Source organism: Lepidothrix coronata, unplaced genomic scaffold, assembly GCF_001604755.1.
Source record: "Lepidothrix coronata isolate B3197 unplaced genomic scaffold, Lepidothrix_coronata-1.0 Scaffold20, whole genome shotgun sequence".
NCBI classification, from domain to species: Eukaryota; Metazoa; Chordata; class Aves; order Passeriformes; family Pipridae; genus Lepidothrix; species Lepidothrix coronata.
Window position 1 is genome coordinate 6,078,344 of NW_016690200.1, and position 20,204 is coordinate 6,098,547.

General features: G+C 49.1%; 1 pseudogene; it reads right to left on the reverse strand.

The window, feature by feature from the left end:
* Positions 1–18,460, reverse strand: part of LOC108493839 — a 32,992-nt pseudogene extending 14,532 nt beyond the window's left edge.
* Between the last annotated feature and the right edge of the window lie 1,744 nt (positions 18,461–20,204).

Below are 20,204 nucleotides of genomic sequence, written 5' to 3' on the forward strand. Positions count from 1 at the left end.
AGCAGATTTGGGCTCCACCTTTCCTGGAGAGGCACCAGACCCCCAAAATCTAACCCCTTCCTGGATGCTTGTTTCAAATTACAGTCAATAAATTGAAAAGGGGCAATGAGAAATGGAAAGGACAAAAGCTCAGGAAGATTGAGAATGGGGAAGAACAGCTGTGGTTTTGGGACAATAATGGGGAATGAGATCAGGAAGTGGTTGCACTTGATCAATGTTTTGAGGAAGCAAAACAGCAGCATGGTACAAAAACCACAGGGAAGACCTTGAGGAAGGAGGTTTTGGAGGAGGAAACAAGAGTGGATGCCATGAACAAAAGCAGAATTCCAAGGACCTAGCCACTGGGAGAGGGAGCTTTCCCACAGGATGGGATAGCTCAGGAGATACATGTGAGCCACAATTATCTCCTTCCCTACCCTTGAAAATATTGAACAATGGCAATTGAATGGTCACAGGAATGGATTAGAATGAAGGCAAGCTCACAGCTTGGGTGTCCAGGCAGCATGGCATGGACTCCCGTGTTCCCTGAGTTATCTGTGATCCCACCTTGGTAATGGGCAACGTCACATTGTAGGAGGCACTGTACGGCAGTTGAGTTTAACCACACTCATGCATTCCTGCTAATATTTGGCATCCAAACTCAGAGAGGCTGCAAGAATTGGTAATTTCTGGATGGTAGCACTTGTTGGACACCTCCAGTACTGGGTGTCCTCCCTCCATGGTGATTAAAGCCCCCTGGGGTAGGGGCGAGGACATCCATGACAGAAGGAAGGTTTGGAATATGATTTGAAAACCAAAGGCTCACAGGGGAGCAGAAGGGAGGGAACCCCAAAGCTCTGCAGGGGCTGGAGAGTGTGAAAAGGAAACTACTGCTTCTGTGTTAGGTGGCTTCTCAGTCAGAGCAGGGGGAAATGGATGGTTGTAAATCATCTTATAGCAGACCTTATAGCCCCTTCCAGTACCTACAGGGGACGTACAGGAAGGCTGGAGAGGGACTTTCTGCAAGGGAGACAGTGATAGGACAGGGAGGATGGCCTTAAGCTGAAGAAGGGTAGATTTAGATTGGATTTTAGGAAGAAATTAATTACTTTGAGCACGGTGAGGCCCTGGCACAGGTTGTCCAGAGAAGCTGTGGCTGCCCCATCCCTGGAAGTGTCCAAGGTCAGGTTGGATGGAGCTCTGAGCCACCTGGTCTAGTGGAAGGTGTCCCTGCCCATGGCAGGGGACTGGAACGAGATGATCTTTGAGGTCCCTCCCAACCCAAACCACTCTATGACTCTGTGATTCTATGATATTTAATAATACATTTTTGTATATATTGTACACCTGCAGGTATTACAGCACTGTAAAGGACACGAGTCACTGGCTGACTGACAGGACACCACACTGCAACTCAGCACCCAGGAGAATTTCCCGAGGGTTTCCCGCTGCAAAAGGAAGAATATGCTCACATGCAAAACACAAAGCCATGACTGATGCCCTACAAGCAGTTGCTCACTCAGCCCTGTGACACAGGTCTGTGGCAGCTGGGTGTGCTCAGCAGCCCCACTTGTGCACGGGTGAAGAGCACAGTCAGACTTTGCCTGACAATACCTGCCAAACACACCGACCCTGCAGCATCGCCTCAGGAGGGTTCTGACTCCGAGTACGTGAACTCTTGTTGATCTTCAGTGGCCAGCGCAGCTCCCAAGGGAAAATATTGGCCACGGATGGGAAGGGGATGGAATTTTTCTCTCCTGTGCTTTCTGAGCTGGAAAGAGCTTTAGTCATGCACAGGAAGCGTGCTGAACTGGGAGCATGTGGGGGTCACCAGCACAGACGCTTGCCACGCAAAAGCAAAAAGCAGAAGTCGAGAAGGGCAGAGAACCATTTCTGACTCCTGAGTTCAAAAGAACGGCAATTTCTCCTCTTAAAAGGATGCCCCAGCACAGCTGGGGGGTGGGGGCAGCGCAGTGCCTCAGTCAGGTGTTCTGATCTGCCCAGTGCTGGCGCTGGGTGAGCAGCTCATGGGCACTGTGCCCTGCCACCTCCTGCAAGGCAGAGCCCTGCTTGGTGAGAGGTGAGGTCAGGAGGGGGCTTTGTCAGGCTGCTTCAACTCCCTAATCCCTCTTGGGAGCAACCTCCGTGCAATTCTGTCCCTTCGAGGGGATACCACCACAGGGGGAAAGCAGCAGTGCTCAGTTTTATCGGGGTGGGGGGCAGATGGAGCCCTGCAGGCACTGTGGGGAGATCCAGGGGGAGCAGATAAAAAGCTATAATTCCTGGAGATGGAAGGTGAACTGGCAGGCAAGTTAGCCCTGCAGCACACCTGGCATGCTGAGTGTTGTTTTCCATCATTCCCTGGAAGCAGCTTTCTCCTGCAGCAGTGTCAGTTGTGGGCAAACCTGTGCAACACCTACAACAACTCCCCAGATAGGCCCACTGATGAACCCTAAAGAGGCATCTTCCCTCCAAACACCTCTCTGGCCAGAAATACCCTTTGCCTCCTTTATCAGGACCTGGCAGAGAAGAAGGGCAGGATGGATGCCTGCCCTTGAGTTTTGTCCCAGGCAGGCTGTGGATGTTCAGCATTGCACCCTCTGGACCCCACAGTGGTTTCTGGAAGTGGCCAGTGACGTGGCCAGTGTATAAGCGGGGTCTTCCTGGCTTTTAGGACCAATTAGAGGCTGGTTTAACCCTTCCTGAGAGCTCCATCCACCAGGGGACATGAAGCCAGCTGTGGTGCTGAAGGTATCCATAGTCATGGCATAACACGGCATTGATTTCCACAGTGTGGGATTTGACATTCCATAGAAACCATAAGCACTGATTTGGCCTTTCTAGGCCTTGATTTGGACTTCAGGGGTTTGGTTTGGCTGGTGACTTGGGCCTGGCTGAAGCAGCCCCTGCCACAGGAGTTTTTCAGTATACAGGGTGCCCAGAACCAGCTTTTTACCAGCTCGTTCTCAAAGAGCAAATATGAAAGGGTGGGGGGAAAAAAAAGGAAAAGAAAAAGAAAGCAGCTGCACTTGTTTTTGCTGCAGGAAGTTCTCAGTGATGGGGAGTAAAGAAAGCTCCTTTCAAAAACAAGGCGTTCATTAGCACTTCTTGTTCTTCACTTCGCAGTTGCCACTGGGTCATCGTAATATCACATCCTTTTTTGTGCCTGTTGCTGCTCCAGTGGACAATAATCCCCCCCAGGAGTTCCAGGGACCTCCACTTCTCAGAAACAAAATACAACACTATTTTATTCAGCAGTCACTTTTTTTGCCTTCTCTCTGTCCTCCTGGGCAAGTCATTTTGCCTTCATGTCTCTCCTTCCTCACCCAAATTACTCCTGCTGGCAGTAACTTTTAGCTGTTGAGCTCAAGATCCAACACCAGCTAATATTTTATCTCCTTCTTCCAAAACAGCAATTAATAGCAGGTATTTCCTCGTTGTGATGATGTTTGAGGTACTATGAACCTCCTATCACCCTCTCTTTCCTGCTGATATTCCTTCCCCTCCATGCTTAACTGCTCTCCCAACTGCCTCTGCTTTGGCCACACATTTGAAAGTGCCACCAGAAAGGACTAGTTTGAGTGTCTCTGTGCAAATTTACCACCTTGGGCTAGAACAGCCTAGACTGTTTTCTAGCTCTCTCCACCTGGGGCATCACCACTTTCAGCTCAAGGATAACAAAAATCCAGCACTGAACAGCTCCACTTCATTCCTTGCACCTAATAAACGAGCTGAGCAAAAACTAACCAGCAAGAGAAACATCTGGAGGTATAAAACCCCAAACCACAACTATTTATGGGCAACCTGGTCCAGTGGAAGGTGTCCTTGCCCATGGCAGAGGGCTTGGCACTAGATGGAACTAATCGGAACTGGTTGGAACTTTAGGATCCCTCCCAACCCAAACCAGTCTGTGATTCTATGATTTCACAGCATGGCAGAATTAAGGTTTTTGTTGCTGCAAGGTTTCCATCAAGTACTTAACCTGGCACATTGGGAATGGTGCATGGGAATGATCTCGCTGGTGGCTCCTCATGGACATACCCTTAAATTTCATCCACAGCTGCATCTGCCCCATGGCTTACACAGCCCTGGGCAAAGGCTGCTGTGTGATGTGCTGGGACCAGAGGAAGGCTCCTTCCGCTACCTGAGAAACATCATTTCTGATCACCTAAGCTGGTATTGTCAGCTTGTGTCTTCTCCTGACATCCCACCTTCCCCCAGAAAACCCAGAGGTACCACATGTATCCTTCTGCCCTGTTTCCTGAGGAGGGATCAGTGCAATTTTCCACAACTGGCATGGTCAAGCGACCAAAATGCCCTGAAATTTTTCTGCAGGAGAGATGGCAGTGAGAAAAACAGCAAGTCCACCTCTATTCTGTCAGGTTGGCAGAGAGATACAGCCTTGTGCTGGCCAAAGCAGCAAGTCCTGGCATTTCCCAGCTCCATGACCTGCAGAGGGAGAACCACAATGACTGAGGCTTGTACTGACACGGGCAGGGCTCTGGCAGCAAGATTTGTTACTGAACTAAACTCCTGCCAGCTGCTGGTGAATAGGTTGACTTTGTGTCAAAAACCCTCTTAGTACAAAATGGAAGAAATTTACAGGATGCATTTACTTCCAAATATGCCGGGAAATTATCCTGATCTGCAGCTGACAAATGCTTGGGGGAAGTTTTCCCCAGAGATGTGGGTGGGCTGAAGGTGGCTGTGGCCAAGGCAGCCCCACAGGAGAGCTCAGGGTGTGAGTGCAGCCAAGCCCAGTGCACAGGGAGAGAAGGGGAATCCTCCACATCTCTGGGGACGAAGGGGGAAATGACTATTTTGGCTGCTGATCTTCATAAGGAAGAAAACTTCCAGGTCCCAGAGCAGCTGGTTTTGGAGGCCAGCCTCCTCTGTGGGTGGTGTGGTTTCCATGAGCATGTCCTGCACATTCCCCGGCGTGCACAGACCGGCAGCACCGCCAACACCGAGCACAGACACCGTGGGCAGCTCATCCCTCCCAGGGCAGTTTGGGACCTGACTCCTTCCTGCCACCTCGTGCCTCCCCTACCCTTGCCCCCACTCCCCAGACCCTCCAGTAAACCCATCTCAGGATGGTCATGCTCCAGGCAGGGTGGTGGCAGAGTGACAAGCTCTCCCCACTGTCCCCAGGAGCGGTGCCATCTCCTCAGCAGAGACAACAGTGCCCAAAGTCCCCAGACAGCCCTGCTGGCCACAATCCTGCTCTATGGGGTGTCCTTGAACCCCACTGCAGCCCCCAGTGTCAGCTCCCCAGCAGTGAGAGCCACTGCAGAGAGGGGACGCGGGATCCAGATGTGCCCTTGGAGAGTAATAACCAGCTGATGTGGCCCAGCATCACTTCGGCTACTCCCTTTCCCCCTGTGGCTTTCACCTTCCACCCTTCGCTGGAGCTCTGTCCAGCCCAGGGTGAGGAAGGTGTCCCCTTTCTCCAGCTCAAAGCTGCTCTGGGCAAGTGCCTCTGCCGGCCCAGAGCAGCTCTGGTGATGCCAGCAGTGCCAGACCAGCCCCGTGCACATGGTTCTGCTTCCCTCTAGTGACGACGCGGCCTCACATCAACAGGAGGGACGGCTGCGGCACAGCTCCTGCATCCGCAGGGATGACTGCTCTTCCCTTTGACCTGTGGAGACGTGGCCCTTGGGCTTGGAGCCCTCACTGCAAGCCCCATGGATGGGGAGTGGGGGCATCTCCAACCCCACTGAGTTGTGTAGAGTTTGACACGAAAGATTCTGTGTGCACACAGACAATCTTAGTTTCTCTGTCTATGCCTGTTCCTGGACAGTCTCTTCCTCAGCACAGTCCTGGAATGCTCATGTCCCTTGGGAGGGTGAACTGGGAAATGCTGATTTGGAGAGGAGCTGGACAGGGTGGGGGCAGCCAATGGGAGTTGTGACCCCTTCCCACACACATATGAGCCCCCCTCCAAAGTCCTGCAACCATTTATGCCCCTCATCCTTTTCCTAAAAGCAGCATCATGGACCTGGGTGAGGATGAAGAAGAGAGAACTGGACTCCAGTCTAGTGGCTGGAGCAGTCAATTGGGAGAAAGCATCATCGAATTCCTTCTTTTTTGATAAAACACACAAAACCTCACTCTCAAATCATGGTTCATTGCTCTTTTGGCTCCTCTACACAGCATCTCTCCTACAGTGGCCAAAAGTAGCCATGTCCTAATAACACATCTGTGCTTTCTGCAAGATGAAATCTCTTCAATGTCTCTCTAAAGATTTTATTAATCCCAAACCTTCTGTGCATGGAGCACTTTCCTCAAGAAACCTGATTCTCTCCACAATTTTTCTAGGCTCTCCTCATCACTATCTATTATATATCACATCCATAACAGCTAAACTGCTCCTCAAAGACCTTTGAATGTACTTTCTCTTGTATTTTATCCATCCTCCAAGGTTGTTCCCTGATCCAAATCATGATCCCAATGTCTATTTAGTCTGTGATGCTCCACACATGCCTCATCCCATGCCCTAAAAATGTGGTTTGGAGCTAAGGGGGCTTCGTATCCTGGTCCATGGGACTCACCACCCATCACATGGCAGTGCCCAACATCACCTCCTCTGCCCAGCTCAACACTTGCAGCCCCCCTTCCCTTCCCTGAAACTCCTTGTCCTCCCAACACGTGGGGACTGGCACCCAGACCTGGAGGGAGCATCTCCAGATGCTCCATGTCCCCATGGCAGCCCCGCAGCACCTCTGCTTGGTGGACACGTTCGTGGATCCAGGTGCCTCTCACAGCCATGACTTGCTCCCTGGTGATTTATCCATCTACCAACCGACTCCCTGCCTTTTGTTGGCCACTCCTGTGCATTTATTCATCGGGGACAGCTTCCCTTCGCCTCGTAATTGATTGTTTCTGTCTCTGCTTGTTTTTCTGCTTCATCACTGCCTTGTTTCGGGAAAAGGGGCTTTTTGGGCGAGGTGATTCATTGCTCTGTGGATTTTCCTGCCCCATCCTCTCTCCCTTGTTCCTGCTTCCCCCGATTCACCCATTCCTTGGAGCAAATTGATTCACCATTGAGGGTTATTTTTGGCTTCCAGCTGTCGGGCTCCTCGCAGCTGCCTCGAGCTGGTGTGTTCCTCTCTGCTCCCCCAGAGCCACATCTCTCCTCCTCCTCATTTCCCTCCTGCTGCTACTCTGGTCTGTACTCCTCCATTCTCTTTCCCTGCTTCCTTCTCTGCGCAGTGCTTGGCTATTTTAAATGATCTGAGTGTGCCCCACTGATGACAGCCCCAAGCTGGAGGGCAGCAGCAGTGTGGGGGAGGTTTAGCACAGCACAGATTTGGAGACAGGACATATGGGGCAAGCAGGGTAAGATGCCATAACCTCTGGGTACCAGGTTTAAGGGCTGCCACCCATTCCCTGATCCAGGTTGAGCACACAAGACAGTGGGATCAAGCCTACCCCTTGTCTCCTCCGTGTTCAGAAGGAACAGAAGTCAGTAGCTGTGATTTAACTGAGCTGATGCCACTTGCACAAGGTGGCTTTGACCACTGGATCTAAAAGACCTGCTGCCTGTGAGTCCATGAAGCCCTGGAGAAGTGGAGGGGGAATTTAGGGATATTGGTGCCAACTGCAGCACCCAAAGCCAAAATGTGGGTCTGTAAATCCCCAGCTCAGCTGTTATTTAATCCCACAGGCGTCTCGGTTCTGCAGTGCCCTCGGCACGAGGGAGATGCTGACCAAGCAGAAGGCTGTGCCACAGGCACTTCTAGGGAGCTTCCCCTGTTCCTTCCCATGTGTCAAATCCTCCTGGATGTACAAACTCCTGCAGGGTCTCAGCAGGGGGGTTTAGTCACTGGATGCTCTCCAGGTCACCCACCAAAGGAACCAAGGACTGGGGTCCCTTGGACATGGAGGGTGTTGGTGGTGGGCAGAGATCGACCCTCCTCTCTTGGGTTACACACTGAGCTCAGCTTTACCCCTCTGAAAAGTTTTTTCCAACTTTTCCTCACACTTGGGGCTCTCCTTTGAAATCCTTCCTGTTTTCCAGCCCCCTTTTTGCAGCATGGACCCCGGGCCTGCGCACAGTATTCCTGTGCTCACATGTTCTCCCTGCCCTGGCTGCCACTCACTTAGAGTAGCCCTTACCTCGGGTAGTGTTCATAATTCCCATTTGGGTGATTAATGACCCAGAACCTGGGGATTTTCCACTTCCTGGGTCCAGGTGCTTCAGCCTTGGATCTAGTCCCAGACCATGTCAAGCTCCGGTTTAAACACCTGCAGGCACCAGGAAATTCATCTCACCCTCGCCGATAACTTTTTCCCCCTTATTTTTGCCCAGCAAACAGGCTCTGCTCCAATTCCAGTTCCTTCTGGGGCTGGAATGGAATAGCTGGGAGCACAGATCCAATCCCAAGCGCACACTGCTGGCAGCACACCTTTATCCACAGCCACAATGGTGCTGTGGCAGGTTTAACGTGGGCCACGGGGGATGTTTTCAGCCCTTTCATGAGAATATAGAAATGTAGAATCATAGAACGATTCAGGTTGGAAGGGACCTTAAAGACCATCTAGGTCCAGCTCCCAGATCATTTAGGGCTAAGCTGAGCACCTTCTAGAAACCTGTATTTGTTACAGAACCTGCTCTCACGTTTGGAATCCTGTAAAAATAAGCTCGCTGCAGTCCAGCCTCCACCAGGCACAAATTCCACAACCTTCTGCTTTTCCCAATGCCTGGATTAGCTCTGCCCGCGTACCTGCACAGCTGATTTTTCTCCACTAGGTCGCAGCATTAACTTTTATTTTCCTCTCCTTACCAAACCGAGAAACTGGGGACTTTTTTTTCAGTAGGCAGCTCTGCCTTGTCACCCCTCCGTCCCCTCCCGGGCCCTGCACGGGGTTCCCGGGGGCTGGAGGTGACTCAGTGTGGGACAGTCGGAGCCTCCCCTGGGGTCTCTGCAGAAGGGCCTCGGTTCCCATTTGCATCTGGGCTCGCCTTGCTCATATTCATTGTGAAATTAAAAGTGAAAAAAACCTCCCAAACTCTAATTACATCACTAGCATGAAGCACGGAGGAAGAGGATGAGGAAGGACCACCAACGCACTCCGTTATCTCTCCTCCCAGACAACTCTTTCCCCCGGTGTCAATGGTGATGACTCTGAAATTGTTCCGGCTGATTTACAGCTTCATCCTCACGAACTAGGACGTAGGATGATTTCTAGCAAGGAGAACATGAGTGGTGTGTCCAGCTCCTTTTCCTGGTCCAGCCCTGGTGCCGCCCCCTTCAGATCCAGCCGAGAGGGCAGGATATGATGCTCTGGACTTTCTCTGCTGGATGGGGTTGGGTCTGCAAGGGAACCTGGGCTAGTTTAGTCCTCCAGGGCTTCATGTCTCCCCAGTTCTGCAGTCTGGAGGTATCTGCCCTGGAGGGAGTTGGAAGCTGCTGTCTGGACTCCTCCCCGTGCACAGAAAGCCATCAGCGTGGGAGACAGGGCTGAGTCCCGTGGGAGATGCTGGTGGTGGTTGACTCATCACCCACAGGTGTGCCCACGGATGCTCTGGCTGCTGCCCTGGTTTTGGGGGGGGAGCAGAGCAGGGTTTGAGGGTGGGTTTCTGTGCTTTCACTATGAGCAAATTGTGCAAATCGCAGGGAGAAAGCCCTGCACAACCCCGAGGAGCTGCTGCTGACTAAGAGCTGGCTACAGACACATGAAAGGTGGTTGTAGAGACACAACAAAACTCCTCTCTGTCATGCAGGGCTGTAACAAAAGGCACCAGGGGCAAACTGGGGCTTGGCAGGCTCATGTTGGATGTAGGAAAGTCTCTCGTTGCGAGACAGGGGTGCCTTGGGACAGAGACCCCTGAGCTGTGCCCCCTACACTTAGGGGATTTAGGGCTCGGGTAGACCTTGGCTGACAGCCTGGCTGCACTCCTTGGATGGGAGGCTGGACCTGAGATGTTCCTCAGACCCAACATTTCTATGCAAGTTTGATTAAAAATAACTGGTCTTCCTGCTTCCGAGTGTCCTCGAGCTGGTTTCGTGCTGTCTCTGCAGCCCTAAGCTCTCCTGCTTATGAAACAATGGTGTTTCCAACAGCAACAGTGATGCAGAGCTACAGAGGTGAAGGAAGCAGCAAGAAGGAGCACCGGAATCCCCTGTGGCAGCGGGAAATGCCTGGACAGATGAGTGCTAGGTCCCTTTTGGAGCCATCCAGGCATTGGTCTGTGGTTAATTACCTTTCCTCCTGCCCCTAAGTCTTTCTCAGCTCCCTCCTACTTAATCCCACACCCCAGGGGCCTTCTGAGGTCTCAGCTCACTGGTGCTGTGCTCATGTCCTCAGCTCCTGTCCTACACTTGGGATAGATCCTTTCCAGCTTCACCTGCCACGGGATAACACGGCCTCAAAAATCCTCCCATCACTGTCCCACTGCCTCCTTCTGCCAAAGCCAAGCACCAGGTGCTGAGGCCAGAGGGTATTTTCCGACATGGGACACAGGACACAGTCACCCAAAACCTGCCTGGCCAGAGGACTGTGCAGGCAGAAATAAAAGGTGGATGTTCCGGGAGCTCCTGCCTGGAGGGAGCCCAGGACACGTGTCCTTGTGCGGATGGATGTGGCTGTGCCTGGGGCAGCTGAGAGCACACAGTGTTCGGCACTGCTGTTCCCAAGGGCTCCAGGGGCTGGAACATCTCACGAGGAGCGCTGCAGCCTCACCCTCAGGGTTTTCCTGGCATTTCACCAAGTCCCACAAGTACAATCTATTCCCAACACAACAAACAACACGCTCAGTACCACTGGCTTCCCTCTGCCCCCCCACCCCTCCCATGGGTCTGCTCTCTGCTTCCCTAAAAAAAGTTCTTCCATAGCTGCCTCTGCTAAAGCAACGATGGACCCAAGCCCTGAGCACCTGAGGTAAACCCCAGGTTTTTCTCTTAGAGATGCAGCTTCTCTGTGCTGTCCTTGCTCCGCGATGGGTTCCATGGAAGCCATGGAGAGTAGGAGAGGTGAAGAGATCTCCACATCACTCACGAGTACCTCGGCTTGAATGATGTCCTGTTATTTCCTCCCAGACCTGTGGCTTTTTACCTGCAGTGACCTTGTTTACCTTGCAGAGAAAGGGAACATTTATTGCGGAGTGGAGCTCAGCTATAGCTTTTCAGCCAGCGATCAAAACACTCGAAAGCTAAGAGCAGCATTTGAATTTAAAAATCATAATTAGAGTGCCCAAGAGGCAGAAGTTGGAAGAGGGCAAGGAACGAAGCAGGGGGTTGGAGGAAAACAAAGAAAGGCATGAGAGGAATCTGCGCTTTGAACAGAGAGTCCTGAATATCTTGCACTGGCTACTTCAAATTGGGCACTGAAAATTAATAGATTCTTTGACCTTCGTTTCTTTGTGCTCTGGTTCTTTGTTTGTAAAGCAGAAATCACAATACAGCCTCACCAAGAAAAAAAAAAAAAAGAAAAGATGTCATCACAGCAACTCCTTCAGCCAAAGCACTCGGATGCTGCAGAGATGAGGATGAAGGAAAAAAAAAACCCAACCCTATATGGCTCTTCAGCAAGTGAGTACCACCATCGTGTGCAGGGAGCGGGGCAGCGTCCTCTGGAAAAAAATAACCCCCCAGTGGTGTAATTAAGGATGGAGCACAGCACACGCACCCGTGGGGGCTCCGTGGGCAGCCTGAAGGCAGGCGTCTCCTAACTTTTAAATGCTTTCTCAACCTTGTCACTTCTGCTGTTATTTTGATGGGTTTTACGCATAGTTTTACGCTCTACTATATTAAGAGCGCGTCTACGTATCTTGCAAATAACTCTCCCAGCAAAGCCTGGCACGTATCCACAGAAAAAGCAGGGAGGCTGCTCGCTCTGGTCTAAGGAGCTTCATGTTGTGCTTGGGAAACTCCAAGTACAGGATGGGTGGAGAATGGATGCAGAGGAGCCCGGGGGCAAAGTGCTCAGGGGTGTTGGTGGATTAGAAGCTACACTGACCCAGCAATCATGTCCTGGGCTGAACCAAAAGAAAAATTACCAGCAGGTCAAGGGAGGTGATTCTGTCCCTCTGCTCTGCCCTGGTGAGGCCCCACCTGCAGTGCCACGTCCAGCTCTGGGGTCCCCAACATGAGAAGAATGTGGATTTGTTGGAGCAAGACCAGAATAGGCCTTGGAGATGCTCTTAGAGCTGGAGAACTTCTGCCATAGAGGCAGACTGCTAGAGTTATGGTTGTTCAGCCTGGAGAAGAGAAAGCTCTGGGAAGACCTCAGAGCCCCTTCCAGTGCCTAAAAGGGTTCCAAGAGAGCCAGAGGAGGACTTTGGACAAAGGCCTGGAGTGACAGGACAAGGGGGAATGGCTTCAAATTGGCAGAGGGCAGGGTCAGACTACATATGAGGAAGAAATTCTTCCCTGTGAGGGTGGTGAGGCCCTGGCACAGGTTACCCAGGGCAGCTGTGGTTGCCCCATCCCTGGAAGTGTTCAAGGCCAGGCTGGACATGCCTTGGAGCAACCTGGTCTAGTGGCAGTTGTCCCTGCCCATGGCAGGTGGATTAGAACTAGAGGATCTTTAAGGTCCCTTCCAACCCAAACCACTCTATGATTCTATTTTTGTGATTCTCTAATGACCACACCGTCACATTTCTGCACTGGATCCCACTGTGGATGTACTACTGGATTTGTTACTGTGGTCTCTGCAATAGTTGCTCTTGCTGCCATGCAGGACACAAGAGGAAAGTTAAAATCCACATGCCTTAATTCTAGAGTCTTGCTCCTTTAAACACATGTGGGAGGGAGGGTTGGTAAATCCTTGGACAGTTTTTCATCTTGCCTCGACTGGGCTGGGCTTCGGGCTCAGTCTGTTGTCTGGTCCCTTGTCATAGCTGCTGTTGTAATGATTCATCCATCTGGTTTTCTGGGAAATGAAAATGAGCTAGGGAAATGTTTTTTCTCTCTTTTTTTGGCTGTATCTTCCCTGAAACGATTACAAGTTTGCACCCACTGGAGTTGATGGGGGTGAACGAGTTTTACACATCACTTTCCGCTCGCTGGAGCAGACAGGGAAGCGCTGAGAATCCCATTCCTCAAAGTCAGACCATGATGGTTTTGCCCTGAACTGTGTTTCCAGGAGCAAAAAAGGATCCAGCAAAACCTATCAGAAGATTCAAGCTGCCTTCAGAGGGTGCACTGGACCAAACCTCATGCTGATGCACTCTGGGGACCACGTCCTTTCCTTCAGCTGGCTCCTCTCCTGCCTGAGCTCTCCAGAAATGATGTGGGATGAGCTGCAGTGAGGCAGCTTGGAAAGAAATCCAGGTGGAAAACACAGACACTGAAGGTCTTCTCACTGGATTTAAACAGCTACTCTCGTGAGTGGTGTAATTTATCACAAATCAGATAAATATGAGGGGAAAAAATCCAATGAGTTCACACTGGGTGATGTTCAGTCTCAGAGTGCAACAGGAAGTCACGTTGGACTTTTTTCTTGTTGGTTTGCACAGTAAGGACAAGACAATGTGCCCATCCAGCTGGGAACAGCAAGGTGACCCACTTGTTGGGTAAGGAAAGTGGCATTGTAAACTTTATTTGCCAGCAGCCCTTGAAAACACTGTTTTAAACCAGCCAGCTCCAGAGGAGAGCTCCTATTTCTCCTTGCTCCAGGAACACATCCTCCTTGGTCCCAGCTTGGTTAGAGGTTAGACTGGGAAAGCAGCAGCTTGCCTGGGAGCAATCACTCCTCCATCCAGATGCATATTAATAAATTTCCATCAAACGGGTCACGTATCAAAGTTCTACTTTTCTATGCTAATGGAGCAAACCTTCCTGCGACAAATTCCTCCCCTTACACCAGTTCTGTATCTGTTACAAGTGACCCCTGTGAGAACCAGATCCTCCTTGAACCCACCAGCACAGGAACTGCCCTCCTCCCTGGTCGAGCATCCTTCCTCTCCCGTCCTCCCTTTTTTTAGATCTCCTCACCAGCCTTTTACTCCATGATTTCATCCGAAGTGGGTGGTGAGTTCACTCTCCCCCGCGAGCAGCCTCTTCCCAACGGCTCCTGGGATCCCTGCCAGCTCCTCTCCACCCACGGCCTCTCCCGACGAAGCAAAACCACGCAGCTCCCGCTGCTTCCCGGGCCAAAGGCAGCATCTCACATCTGGTGGGCTGGCTCGGGAAGGGAGAGGGGAGCCAAGGAGCACCTCGCTGGGGGCACGAGCACCAGCACTTTCCAAGGGTTGGCACTTCCACCCTCCCTCCACACCCCAAATGATCCCCGGCTTTGCTCCCAGGAGACAGCGATGGGTTATTGAAGTGACTCTTGAAGGCTCAAACATTGGAAAACCAAACTTAGTTTAGAAAACAGCTTGTGGATTCAAAACCAAATGAAAACTGCTTTTCCCCTTTTTTTTTTTTTTTTTGAGCTACTCCTACGCATAAAACCTCTGCGTGGATTTAAGCATTCCCAGCCCTTCCTAATGCAGGAGCACCAGGCACTGAAGTCCACTGGTCCCAGAGCTGTCCACTGGTCCCAGGACCGTGGAGCCAAACACCCAAAACCAGATTGGATTCAAATTTTGAATTTGTTAAAGCAGAGCATTAAAATTGAAAACGGAGCACAGGACAGGTTCTCAAACCTCTTGGGTTCTTCCCTCCGTTCTTTTGCCACGGTTTTTAAAAAAAAAATTGCAATCTTTTGACTATTCCTCCCGATGCCATTTCTGGGCTGGCAGCCTCATTCTGACGCCGTTGATTTATAGGCTTTGCTTGGAACGCAGGGCACAAGTACTTCGCTTTTTCACTCGCCCTTTCTAAACGTTTTTAACGATCCGCTTCCTCAGATCTGTTTACATTTTGGGACATTAAAAGCTAAGCAAGAACTCCATTATGAGCAAGAACACCATAAAAATTCCCCCACTGCCAGAAAACATCTCAATACGGTGACAAACGTAGCCACGCTCCGGTCCTGCTGCTCATCCGTGGGAAGGCTGGTTTATAAATTATTCATGAGTGTCTTAAAATTTCCAGGCTAATCTCAACTAAAAAGTGGGGGTTTTTTACACCATTGTTTCGCTCTGAAGTTCTCCAACTGGAATTTTTATCTGCATAGTGAAATCTGAAAATTTACTTGTGCTGGAGGTCTTTTCTCTTTTTTTTTTTTTCAAACGCTTCAGTTTTGATTTCAGTTCTCACACTGGAAACGTAGCAGAGAGTCTTTACACGACAACTTACTTGAAAGCCTGGAAGTCCGTGATAATTTCCACGAATTTTGTGAGAAGCTTAAGCTCTCCCAGATGTGATTTTTGAGCAGGTTCTGATCTATAAAGGATTTTGGCACCTTTCAGCTGGCAACGCCATCACCGCAAGGCATTTCTAGTAATGAAGAACTACTTGGGGGACTATCAAGCCGTTCTCCTTCCAGTCTGTTCCACAGTAAGGACAGGCAAGACTGAAGATTAAATAATGGCAAAATCTAATGGAGAAAATCACCTGTGCTTACGGCTTTTACAGCTGCCAATCTGTTTTGGGATTTTATCCTGCACAGTGGCATTTGAGTATTTGCCAAGTAAAATCACTAATTATAAGTAAATCCCACTGGGATTTTTTCTCTTTTTTTTGGCTGTATCTTCCCTGAAATGATTACAAGTTAACGCCACCACATGCAGTAACTTTACAGTAGTACGAAAAGTAGCATTTGGAGAAATGAAGTTGAAAGAAATGCCTTACATTCCCTGGTGATGTCCATGCTCTGCACTGCCATGCACTGCTTGGGAAACTGCACCATAGCTGGCTCCCCCCCACAGTTCTTGGACATCCCAACCACTTCATCCCAGGCTGTGCTGCTCCAAATGAGTGTCAGTGTCGGGCTTTACAGACTGGAATCCAACCAGAGATGTGCAGGGCTTGACACGTTAACTGCTTTGGAAAGTAGAGCCCAAGAAAACCTCTCCTCTGCAGCAGAATGTGAATCATTCTCGGCTGTGAGGGTGGTGATGCTCTGGCACAGATTGCCCAGAGAAGCTGTGGATGCTCCATCTTCAAGGCCAGGTTGGACAGGGCTAGGAGCAACCTGGTCTAATGGAAGGTGTCCTTATCCATGGCAGAGGGGTTGGAATGAGATGGTGTTTAAGGTCCCTTCCAACCCAAACCATTCCACGATTCCATGAACACTGCTAGCACCAAAATACTGAACTCAAATATCCTTGTGATCCTAAGCCTTACCTCTCCTCTTAATGTCAAGTTGACATTAAAAAACTTCTTTGACAAGGAGAAAATGACTCCCAAGGACTGAAGACAACTCATCTGCTGCCAAAGCAGGTTCTCTAGAGAAGAATCGTCAGGAAGAGACAGACACAATGCTGAGAAGGCAGCACAGACAGAAGCTGCATGTAAGGTAACTTAAATACCCAGCAATTCAGGCAGCAGAGCAGGCAGCCACACATCTCTCCATGGATGCTATTGGAAAATTGTTGGAAAGCAAGTAAAGAGTGAGAATGACATAAGGAAAACAAATTGTTGCCTCTTATTTCAAGGAGCTGAATGGGAACATCTTCTGACCCAAGGTCTGTAACTACTACACTGACCAGTACAAACACACAGAAAATCCTCTTGCCTGCTCAACAGCAGAGGTGGGAGCACGGAGCTGCTCCATGTTTTTAAGCCCAGAACCCAAAAGCTCTGGATGTTTCAAGGGGAGATGCACCTGCAGAATCTGACAGGCACAGCTGGAGAAGAGAATCCACCAGTGGGATGGATTGTTGTCACAAACTAGGAGAGCTCTCTGCGGAGAGCAGATCTGTCCTGAGTGACACCTGTGAAGTGAGAACCTCTCGCCACAGGCAGCTTAATTCAGGCTGCTTCTCTGGAGTTTGCTTCATTGTCCTCACTGGATCCGATTTACCAGAGATGACTAGAAATTCTAACACTGTTTTTGTTAGGATTACCCAAACAAGTAAGAATTCGCTCTCCTGGCACCTTTAAACTGCTGTGAGCTCTAACAGCCCATTTTACTGCACAGCAAAGCTCTGCCAACACAAGCCTCTGCTGTTTCATACTTAGAGAAGGTCCCTGCAGGACTTGACCAGCCCCCAGTAAAACCCACAATCCCCAAATTTATTCTCCTCATACCTCTGCTGTCCATTATGGCACTGGAAATGTGCGCTAAGGACATGGCAGATCCCACACAAGCAGGTTATTTTTGGTTACTGATTCTCAAACTGGCTTGGAAGAAATCAGGAAGCATCTTGTAAAATATCACCATGTTGTCTTGTTTGCTGTTCCACTCTTTCATAAGCATCTTATGCCTGCATGTTTCATCCGTGTTGAAAATTATACATATTATGATGAAAATTACAGTTCTGACCCTCAATTTATTTGTTGTGGAAACAAAGCAATTCTCCACCATCATCTCAAGCTCCTACTCAAGGTGAGACAAGGTATTTGCCCCCCAGATTCCCAACATACGACGGATTTCACAGAACACCCTTATGTAGAAGCCAGACATTTTGAGATTGGGGTGCAAGATCACCAAAGTTTCAGACAAATTAATGTAACAATCAAAATTTAGGCTCTATGTAGTAAAATGGTTTCATGACTCATTAACAGAAAAAGTGTACACTCTAGGACACTTTTGAAATATTTTTGCATTGAAAAATTCCCAAGAGACTTCAGGGTTCCCTCCCTCTCATCCCACCAACCAGCACCTTTTGTATTAGTCCAGAAGTGAAAGTTTGTTTGGGGGAAGAACAGCTGACTTGCAGTGCTGTTTCTGGCTCAGTCCAAGCATTTATTTCATTTTAACAGCATTCCAGAACACCAGCAGCTGGACAAACTTTGCTGGCCATCAAGGAATCCCCCCTGCACGTTACATCGTGCAATTGTTGCAGGGTATCCAACAGTAGGATGGAGCAGACTTGCAAACAAATAGTTTAAATTATACACTGTGGTACTGGAGAGGTGTTTTGAGACTGGTGCAGGCTTTGTAAGCACCATTTTGCATCTAAATCTGTGTGACAGGGAAGACTGTCTTCTAGTAGGTTGACTTTTTTAGAAGGCCAAGAGTTGAGAGCAAACAGCATCAAAAAAAAAAAGGAAAAAAACAAACTCATATGCTTCTTTCTCATCCATATATCTATTTGACACTGAAATGTTTCTCTTTTCATCAAGCGTTTTTCTTCCTTCTTTCATCCATTCTTTCCCTGTTGCTGTAGGGAAGATCCAACATGGAACAGGACACAATCCTGTGTGATTGCACATGGGTACACCAGCAACAGTGCTCATGTCTGAAATTACTTTCACGAGATCCAAGCACTTGGCAGCTGTTTTTTCTCACTGTATGGAGCAGACAGAAGAAATTACTGCAGGTTAAAACCCTCTTACCTTTCAACATAGATAATCAGAACGTCGTTAATCTTCACCTGGTTTTGTATGATCACTTTGTAACTGATTCTTACCTTAAGATTAGTTTTTGTGCTAACAGGTTTCCCTGAGTCCAGACGTTTCGATCCTACACACACAGTACAAGCAGCAAAACTCGAAACAGATCCATCTGCTCCGTTCAAGGACTTCACTTGAGAAATCATTTAAGCAACAGTCTGTATGGGAGCTACTTAGGCAAGGGATGTACTTAAAACATGATGATTACTTTTAAGTCACATTTCCAGAATGCAACACACTTCATTCTGTACAGCTTTTAACCTCCACGAGAACATCTGTCGAAACTCCTAAAATATCCATGCGGGCAGGTGTCACCCCTCTGCATCACACTGCAAAACCCCCACGCTGCCAGCCAGTCTACTCTTTCCGTATTTTAGTAATTTTTTTATTAATTGAAGGGCTAACCTACAGTCTTTTGTACTGAACACAGTACTATCCACTTCTCAAGAGTTTAAACAAGACAGACCACGAGGGTGGATTTCATAAATGGATGGAAGTGACAGACCAAGAAAAGGTCCCATACTCTTTACATTAAGGTCTCTTTTAGTTTGTGATAATCTTAGTTAGAAATAAAGCAATGGCAGCATATCCCACAATCATAGAATAGTCTGAGTTCGAAATCACCTTAAAGATCATTTCATTCCAACCCCCTGCCATGGGCAGGGACACCTTCCACCACAACAGGTTGCTCCAAACCCTGTCCAGCCTGGCCTTGAACACTTCCAGGGATGGGGCAGCCACAGCTTCTTCTGGACAACCTGTGCCAGGGCCTCACCACCCTCACAGGGAAGAACTTCTTCCTAATATCCCATCTAACCCTTTCCTCTGTCAGTCTGAAACCATTCTCCTTTGACCTCTCCCTCCATGCCCTTACCCAAAGTCCCCCTCCTGCTTTCAAAACATTTTCATATACCAAAGAAAAGATGGAGGGTACAAGAGAAAGGTAAATTTTCTGCCAACAATCAGCCACAACCTTAAAAATGGCTCTGAATATTCAAGATGCCCCAGTTGGAATAATGGAATATGGAATAACAGGAAAAGCAGTCCACTGCTGAATTCACCGGGACATCCAGGAAAATATCCCCTGCTACAGGGTGAGTTGCTGTAGGGTGGTTTGTATTATTAACTTCCAAAAAGCTGGATGCAGTATGAGAAGCTGTTTGAAATAAGATTCTCAGACATTATCTTCATGGATAATGAGATCCTGCTGGAACTGAGGACACGACCCACCTTCAACTCTGCCTCCGGCCAGTTCTGTTTCACTGAAGAGCTGAATTTTCAGGTAAAACTTCTTAAACACCCCTGGAAAGATGACTCAGGTTTTTATTGCTTGCACTGCTCAGAGTGTACGAGAGGTGAATGCAAGAACTCCCAGGCTGGCACTGAGATCTTCCATGAGATCTTGCTTTCAGCATGTCCAGAGTACGGGAATTGGAGATTGGAAAGCTTCCTGCTGCTCCTTAGATTTCCTCATACTTCACAGACAGTATCATTAAACCAACAGGGTGGGGCTTCTCCTCTTTTATCTCAAGTCCACACTGTTTTTTCTCACTGGGAAAATCATCTCCCTTTGTCTTCCCTCTCAGCACCTTATGGCTTTCCAAACCATTTTCAAGCATCATCTTTACGCAAAGGACCTAAACCAAGACCTCGTGTTAACAAATTTTACATATTCCATCCATTAGAGGTTGCATTATCCCTGAGGAAAATTCTCCAGCTATATAAAACCACCTTGCAAGAATTTAAACTCCTAGTACTTCTGCGTTCAGCAACTCCATTCACTAAAATAACACACTTCCCTGTTTTCAGCCCTAGATTATACCACTAAAG